The sequence below is a fragment of the Pseudophryne corroboree genome, chromosome 10 (assembly GCF_028390025.1).
Source record: "Pseudophryne corroboree isolate aPseCor3 chromosome 10, aPseCor3.hap2, whole genome shotgun sequence".
NCBI classification, from domain to species: Eukaryota; Metazoa; Chordata; class Amphibia; order Anura; family Myobatrachidae; genus Pseudophryne; species Pseudophryne corroboree.
In genome coordinates, this window is record NC_086453.1 from 23,400,537 (window position 1) to 23,409,590 (window position 9,054).

A 9,054-nucleotide genomic window follows, 5' to 3' on the forward strand; every position below is an offset into this window, starting at 1 on the left:
GAACGGTACTCAATACTGTTGTCAATTAGAGCCCACCTCCTTCCTTTTAGGGGAACATCCGGGGCCGCCTCCCTCACCAGCCTCCTAAATACCTCAACCTCTCTGCAGCACGGAAATCCTAGCTGGGTTGATCCGGAGTGGCTATATAAGGAGGTCTTCTACATGTGTCTGTCAGGCCTCTCCCCGGTACCTCTGTCTCAGCTGCGGCTACCTCTCTCCGTCGTTGTCCGACTGCTAGAATGGGCGCCTCTGTTACACTCCGGTCCTTCACTGCCACTGGGAAGCGCCGTCTTGATCGTCGTCTCCTCTCCGGCAGGGGTTTTCACTCGACACTCCGCGGCTGAGGTAAGGTCGTCTCTCCTACTGCGCAGCAGCTCCGTTCTCTTTGCTGTCGTCCCGAGACCTCCGTCAACGGTCCCGCGGGTCTCCCTTTTATCACTCCATCCTCAGTACCCGGATTAGTCCCGCCAGAGCATTGCCGCACGCGCCGGCATTGTCAGTTACCTGCTCTCGTTCCCCTTTTCCATTGGTACCATGCTATCCGTCCCTTGTTCAGTATTCAGGCAGCTGATTCTGATTTCCCTCCGTGAGGGAGATATACCTGGTATATATCTTCTCTCTATGAGAGTGTCACACTAGGGTATAATTTTTCCCTCTGTGAGGGTCATTTATAGACAACAAATCATTACTGATTTTCTCTCACCAATGCAACTATATATATATATATATATATATATATATATATATATATATATAAACGTTTGTAGAAAAGGGCACTCAATCCAGCTTTGAAAAAAATTCTTTTAATATCACCCCACCATGGGCATTTAAAAGGTGAACAACAAATTGCGGTGGCTCGGCATGAAATAACTTGAAGAATTATCCGCAAAACATTTGGCGTATCAACGCCTAAAAATCATATCCATAAAGTGAGTTTCATAGTCATAGGGATACAAATGGTAACTTAGCTGTCCGTCGACCTCGGTCACTAAATGACCGTTCAAGACCATAACATCATGTCACTGTCACCCCGCCAAAGTGTAGAGCCATCAATGCATGAACACCACCAAATCACACTTAATATATCACCCAAAAAAAATATTGAAAACGAGAAAACTACTTACAGGTGGGCTAGCCGCAAGGTCCACTGCTCCCGGCGTGCGTTCCACCCATCTGCGCATGCATCACCATGCATGCCGGTATTGCTCACAGGGAGTGGAAACCTCTGCGTTCCACTACATCCATTGCTTCCCCAGTGTGCGTTCCAATTGCCGTCACGTCACTTCCGGTGACGTGCGGTGGGCGCAACACTAACAGGAGGATTATTACAGTCACTATGGTAACAGGGCGTCATGAGAGACAAGCTACCGCCCGCTCATCACCACCCTGTCATCCAAACCGTGACTACACAATATACCACTCGGGACAACTATACCCTATGAGCAAACAGGACCAATTAAAACATGCTCACCCTGTGTATAAGCACTGGGAGGATGAATCACAGTAATCATTCCTACCAACAGGTAGTGCGCAAAATGGGGGTCAATATAGTTAAGAACTTGCCAGGGACCGACCAGACACACACCTGTAGTAGTTGTTACTACCTAGTAAGTGCTTAGTAAACACAAAGACCAATAACAACTTGTGGTGTTCAAACAAAGATGCTCCCACTAAAGCAGTCCACCATCAAATGCCCGGTACAATTTCGACAAGAAAAACACAAATAAAAATAATAACAATAATAATAATAATAATAATAATAATAATAAAGCAAAATAAAAATAATAATAAAAATAAATAATAAACAGAAAATAACAATAACACACTTATATAAGGTGCGTTAAAAAATGAATCAATGAAAAAATGAAAAAATGACCACCTGTAACAAATGTTACAGGCCAGACCTATATACATATTAATATATTACTTAAACTAATAATGTGATCTATGGTTAATACATGGTCAGTGAAAAACCTAATTGATGAATAAGCAATATTACAGAAAGCATTTCATGTTAATATTTTCATTCAACCCCCGTGGGGATTTAGTGTCCAACCTGAAAATCCATCTGGACTCACTTTGAAGGAGTTTTTTCCCCCGGTCACCACCCCTCGGTAGATTAGGTACATGATCTATAATCATACATTTAAGCGTTGCCAGTTGGTGTCCATTCGTCAAAAAGTGCCGAGCCACCGGTTTATCGCTTTGTTTGTTGATCATTGCTTGTCTGATCGAAAGGCGATGGTTAGCCATTCTTTCTCTGAAGGTGGTAATCATCTTCCCCACATAATACAACCCACAGGGACACACTAAGATATAAATCACGTGATCCGTGGTACAAGTGACATGATGTTTAATAGAAATTTTCTTGCCAGTGTGTGGGTGGGAGAAGACTTTACCAGAGAGCATACTGTTGCAGGTAGTGCATCCCATGCAGCGGAAACAACCATGTTTTTTTGAACGTAACCACGTTTCTTTGGCTTTAGGGGTAAAGTTCTTCATTGGCTGCATAAGGAGCTGTTTTAGGTTTGGTCCACGTGCAAATGACACTAATGGTTTCTTAGATATATTCTTAAATGCAATATCCGAGGCAATTATCGGCCAGTGTTTTCTAACCGAACTGGCAAATACAGGGGCGTTAACATCAAAGTGAGTTGTAACCACCATTCTATCTGCTGTCCGTGGTTTAGGTTTACTCCTCCCAGCAGAAAAGATATGTCGTGCCCGTTTCAATGCCTTTTTCACCAAACCGGTACCATATCCCCTCTCCTCAAACCTTGTCATCATCTCAGACAATTGTTGCTCCCTCAAGTCATCCTGTGAATTGTTTCGCATGACACGTAAAAACTGTGAGATCGGGAGTCCATTTTTGAGGGCCCGGGGGTGGTGACTAGTGGAATGCAGGAACGTATTCCTATCCGTATTTTTTCGAAATAAAGTGGTCCCTATTGAATCCTCCTTTCTAAAAATGCGTACATCTAAAAACTCTATTTGGTCGGTCTGAATGTTGTGCGTGAAGCGAATCGGGCTATCAAGGCCATTCAATTCCGTTACCATCTGTAGAAAACTCTCGCGGGAATCACCCCACAGGATGAACACATCGTCTATGTATCTATAATAGTGCAGAATGCTGGGACCAAACTTGGGATAAATATTAACACTCTCGTATTCCGTCATATAGATGTTAGCATATACCGGCGCCAAGTTTGATCCCATCGCGGTCCCAGCATTCTGCACATAATATGCTTCTGCATACTGAAAATGATTTTGAGTAAGGATGACCTCAATCATTTCACATACATAATCAATTGGTGGTCCTATAAAAGCAAAATTCGACAAAGCCAACCTAACTGCTGAGATGCCACTATCATGGGGAATCACAGTGTATAACGATGACACATCCATCGTTGCAAACAAGAAGTCTTTTGGAAGTGTATCAACAGAGGCGAGTTTATTTAAAAAGTCACCAGTGTCCTGTATATAGCTCTTGCTGCATCGTACCACTGGCTGCAGCAGGAAATCTTTATATTTGGCTAAGGGTTGTAAAACAGATTTCTCTGCCGACACAATTGGGCGACCAGGGGTCTGTCCAGGGACTTATGGATCTTAGGGATACAGTATAGTATTGGACATACTGGATGGTCCACTGTCAGAATTTTCACCAACCGTTCATCCAACCAGCCACCCATTAAACCCTGTTCCAATAAACGATCAACCTTAACCTTAATTTCATACATTGGGTTGTAAGTTTTCTTGGTATAAGTTGTTCTATCATTCAACTGAGTTCTAACATCCTCATCATAATACTGTGAATCTAATATCACAACACCCCCACCTTTGTCCGCCATGCGGATAACGATATCACTGTTATTCTGGAGTGACTTGATGGCGTCCCTTTGTTCATGAGTAATATTCTGATAATATCCAGATTTTTTAGAGGACCTTTTAAGGTCATCGTCCACCATCCTCAAAAAAGTTCTAATACTAGGATTGGCGGACGGGGGGTCAAATTCACTAGATCTTTTAATCGAAAACGTATTATCAACAACCTTGGTGTCCGTAGAATCCTTAAAGAATTCACGCAACCGTAGCTTTCTACCCAATTTGCACATATCTAGTTGTACATCAAACTCCTCACGTACATAAGTGGGTATGAAAGACAATCCAAGGGATAATACTGACTGTTCAGCCGATGTCAACAAATGTTTGGATAAATTAAAAATATTTTCAGTGCTCACTTCCTTCTTCTTCCCCTTCTTCCCCTGGCCCCTCCGCGTACGGCCCTTCTTTCTAAATTGCCACCTATCCCTCTGGGGTCTAGCTGGGTCCCTAAAAAATTCTGGCCACTAGGGGGTAGTGTGTCATTATTTTCCGTTTCAGAAGAGGAATATGAAGAATCCACAGAGTAAGGTACCCTATGTCTTTTGTCAAAAAATCTTTGTCTCGGGAATCTTGATGTTTCACCCGTTAACCACCTATATACCGTGTGATTCCTATAGTCACTCTGAACCGTTTCTAATTTATTTTTCTTAAAGGTTATAAGCTCCTTTTTATATCGATCTATCTGTGTGGTTAATTTTTCAATCCATTTTTCAGATTTATCCTCAATTAATTTAGGTTGTAATTGTACCCGGAACTCCTCCAGGTCAGCCCTTGTCTGTTGTAGCTCAGTTCCAACCTCCTCGACCACCAATAAAATGAGGTCGAGGGAACATTTGTTTAAGACACCGCACCATTTGCTACAAAAACTGGGGTTGGTGCGTCCTATGGTGGGAATATTGTGGATCCTGAAACCCCTAGGGATTTTTTTCTGTCGATAGTAGTCAGACAAGAACTGACCATGGAGTACCAGGTCAATTTCACGTTTACTTAGCCTCAACAGTTTGTAATAGAGGTCAACCGCATTATCAGCTGGTAGCTGATTAAATTCCTCTTGTTCGAATAATACCTTATCCGCATCCTCGTCTGTGAGGCTAACCTGAGCGTTTTCTGCTAGGTTCAGTAAATTTTCGTCAAGTAACCTGGCCCCTTGTGACATAATTCAACTTATGCCTAATGGGCAATGAATTAATAGTTAAATACTTTACAACCCAAATCAATCTTAATGGAAGAGACAAAACTTCAAATGGGAAAAGTAATAGATCAAACTAATATAGACATATATAATGGCATCGCAGTTAATCACAGCCAACCTATTCTCCAGTATGCTATATATTAATACAATCTGTGTTCAGCCTAACTCTTAAGTAGACAACACGCACAACATAGACCGACCAAATAAGTGCTATATCACTGACCATGTATATCATACATACAAAAATACATTAAATGAATTTAAATTGAACAAACAAAAAAACAAACAATTTGTCAAAATATTTGTACCACAACAAAAAGGGGTACCATGAACAGAAAAAAGATAATCTATATAGAAAAGACAATACTCCGAGGTGCTAAGTATAAAGAGCTGAGTACCAGAATCAGCTCATAGAAAGATCCTGTACATAAATACTTGCACACCCTAATATTTAAATGTATGGTGCTCCTTAAGTTCTGTTCCATTACAGTCCAGATAAATATAAACGTTTGTAGAAAAGGGCACTCAATCCAGCTTTGAAAAAAATTCTTTTAATATCACCCCACCATGGGCATTTAAAAGGTGAACAACAAATTGCGGTGGCTCGGCATGAAATAACTTGAAGAATTATCCGCAAAACATTTGGCGTATCAACGCCTAAAAATCATATCCATAAAGTGAGTTTCAAATGTATGATTATAGATCATGTACCTAATCTACCGAGGGGTGGTGACCGGGGGAAAAAACTCCTTCAAAGTGAGTCCAGATGGATTTTCAGGTTGGACACTAAATCCCCACGGGGGTTGAATGAAAATATTAACATGAAATGCTTTCTGTAATATTGCTTATTCATCAATTAGGTTTTTCACTGACCATGTATTAACCATAGATCACATTATTAGTTTAAGTAATATATTAATATGTATATAGGTCTGGCCTGTAACATTTGTTACAGGTGGTCATTTTTTCATTTTTTCATTGATTCATTTTTTAACGCACCTTATATAAGTGTGTTATTGTTATTTTCTGTTTATTATTTATTTTTATTATTATTTTTATTTTGCTTTATTATTATTATTATTATTATTATTATTGTTATTATTTTTATTTGTGTTTTTCTTGTCGAAATTGTACCGGGCATTTGATGGTGGACTGCTTTAGTGGGAGCATCTTTGTTTGAACACCACAAGTTGTTATTGGTCTTTGTGTTTACTAAGCACTTACTAGGTAGTAACAACTACTACAGGTGTGTGTCTGGTCGGTCCCTGGCAAGTTCTTAACTATATTGACCCCCATTTTGCGCACTACCTGTTGGTAGGAATGATTACTGTGATTCATCCTCCCAGTGCTTATACACAGGGTGAGCATGTTTTAATTGGTCCTGTTTGCTCATAGGGTATAGTTGTCCCGAGTGGTATATTGTGTAGTCACGGTTTGGATGACAGGGTGGTGATGAGCGGGCGGTAGCTTGTCTCTCATGACGCCCTGTTACCATAGTGACTGTAATAATCCTCCTGTTAGTGTTGCGCCCACCGCACGTCACCGGAAGTGACGTGACGGCAATTGGAACGCACACTGGGGAAGCAATGGATGTAGTGGAACGCAGAGGTTTCCACTCCCTGTGAGCAATACCGGCATGCATGGTGATGCATGCGCAGATGGGTGGAACGCACGCCGGGAGCAGTGGACCTTGCGGCTAGCCCACCTGTAAGTAGTTTTCTCGTTTTCAATATTTTTTTTTGGGTGATATATTAAGTGTGATTTGGTGGTGTTCATGCATTGATGGCTCTACACTTTGGCGGGGTGACAGTGACATGATGTTATGGTCTTGAACGGTCATTTAGTGACCGAGGTCGACGGACAGCTAAGTTACCATTTGTATCCCTATGACTATGAAACTCACTTTATGGATATGATTTTTAGGCGTTGATACGCCAAATGTTTTGCGGATAATTCTTCAAGTTATTTCATGCCGAGCCACCGCAATTTGTTGTTCACCTTTTAAATGCCCATGGTGGGGTGATATTAAAAGAATTTTTTTCAAAGCTGGATTGAGTGCCCTTTTCTACAAACGTTTATATTTATCTGGACTGTAATGGAACAGAACTTAAGGAGCACCATACATTTAAATATTAGGGTGTGCAAGTATTTATGTACAGGATCTATATATATATATATATATAATGTAGTTTTCTTCAACTGATATCACTTTAATAAATTAATTTATTCATTATTCTCCATCATAATAGACAGGATATTATACTCCCTGCACCTATGGTAGCTACACCCTGTATGTAACACATGTAACTGTGACAGGGAAGGTGGCCCCTCTCAGCTCTGGGACCCATAGCAGCAGCACTCCCTGCACCTATGGTAGCTACACCCTGTATATAACACATGTGACTGTGACAGGGAAGGTGGCACCTCTCAGCTCTGGGCCCCATAACAGCTGCACTCCCTGCACCTATGGTAGCTATGCCCTGTATATAACACATGTAACTGTGACAGGGAAGGTGGCCCCTCTCAGCTCTGGCCCCATAGCAGCTGCACTGCCTGCACCTATGGTAGCTACACCCTGTATATAACACATGTAACTGTGACAGGGAAGGTGGCCCCTCTCAGCTCTGGGCCCCATAGCAGCTGCACTCCTTGCACCTATGGTAGCTACACCCCTGTATATAACACATGTAACTGTGACAGGGAAGGTGGCCCCTCTCAGCTCTGGCCCCATAGCAGCTGCACTGCCTGCACCTATGGTAGCTACACCCCTGTATATAACACATGTAACTGTGACAGGGACGGTGGCCTCTCTCAGCTCTGGGCCCCATAGCAGCTGCACTCCTTGCACCTATTGTAGCTACACCCTGTATATAACACATGTAACTGTGACAGGGAAGGTGGCCCCTCTCAGCTCTGGCCCCATAGCAGCTGCACTGCCTGCACCTATGGTAGCTACACCCTGTATATAACACATGTAACTGTGACAGGGAAGGTGGCTCCTCTCAGCTCTGGGCCCCATAGCAGCTGCACTCCCTGCACCTATGGTAGCTACCCCCTGTATATAACACATGTAACTGTGACAGGGAAGGTGGGCCCTCTCAGCTCTGGTCCCCATAGCAGCTGCACTGTCTGCACCTATGGTAGCTACACCCTGTATATAACACATGTAACTGTGACAGGGAAGGTGGCTCCTCTCAGCTCTGGGCCCCATAGCAGCTGCACTCCCTGCACCTATGGTAGCTACCCCCTGTATATAACACATGTAACTGTGACAGGGAAGGTGGCCCCTCTCAGCTCTGGCCCCATAGCAGCTGCACTACCTGCACCTATGGTAGCCACACCCCTGTATATAACACATGTAACTGTGACAGGGAAGGTGGCCCCTCTCAGCTCTGGGTCCCATAGCAGCTGCTCTCCCTGCACCTATGGTAGCTACCCCCTGTATATAACACATGTAACTGTGACAGGGAAGGTGGCCCTTTCAGCTCTAGGCCCCATAGCAGCTGCACTCCCTGCACCTATGGTAGCTACACACTGTATATAACACATGTAACTGTGACAGGGAAGGTGGCCCCTCTCAGCTCTGGGCCCCATAGCAGCTGCACTGCCTGCACCTATGGTAGCTACACCCTGTATATAACACATGTAACTGTGACAGGGAAGGTGGCCCCTCTCAGCTCTGGGCCCCATAGCAGCCGTACTCCCTCCGTCCATGTTTATAGTAATTATCTGCTAACTGGAATTAACCTCTGTTATGACTGGGCAAAAGGTTTAGGATTTAACTAATTTGGGGGAGATTTATCAAAGCTTGGAGATAGATAAAGTGGAGAGATATAAAGGGGTCTATGTACTAATAAGCCTTGGAGAGAGATAAAGTACCGACCAACAAGCTCCTGTTACAGGCTCCAACACAGCCTGTAACATGGCAGCTATGAGCTGATTGGCTGGTACTTTACCTCTGTATGCTTTATCTCTTTCCA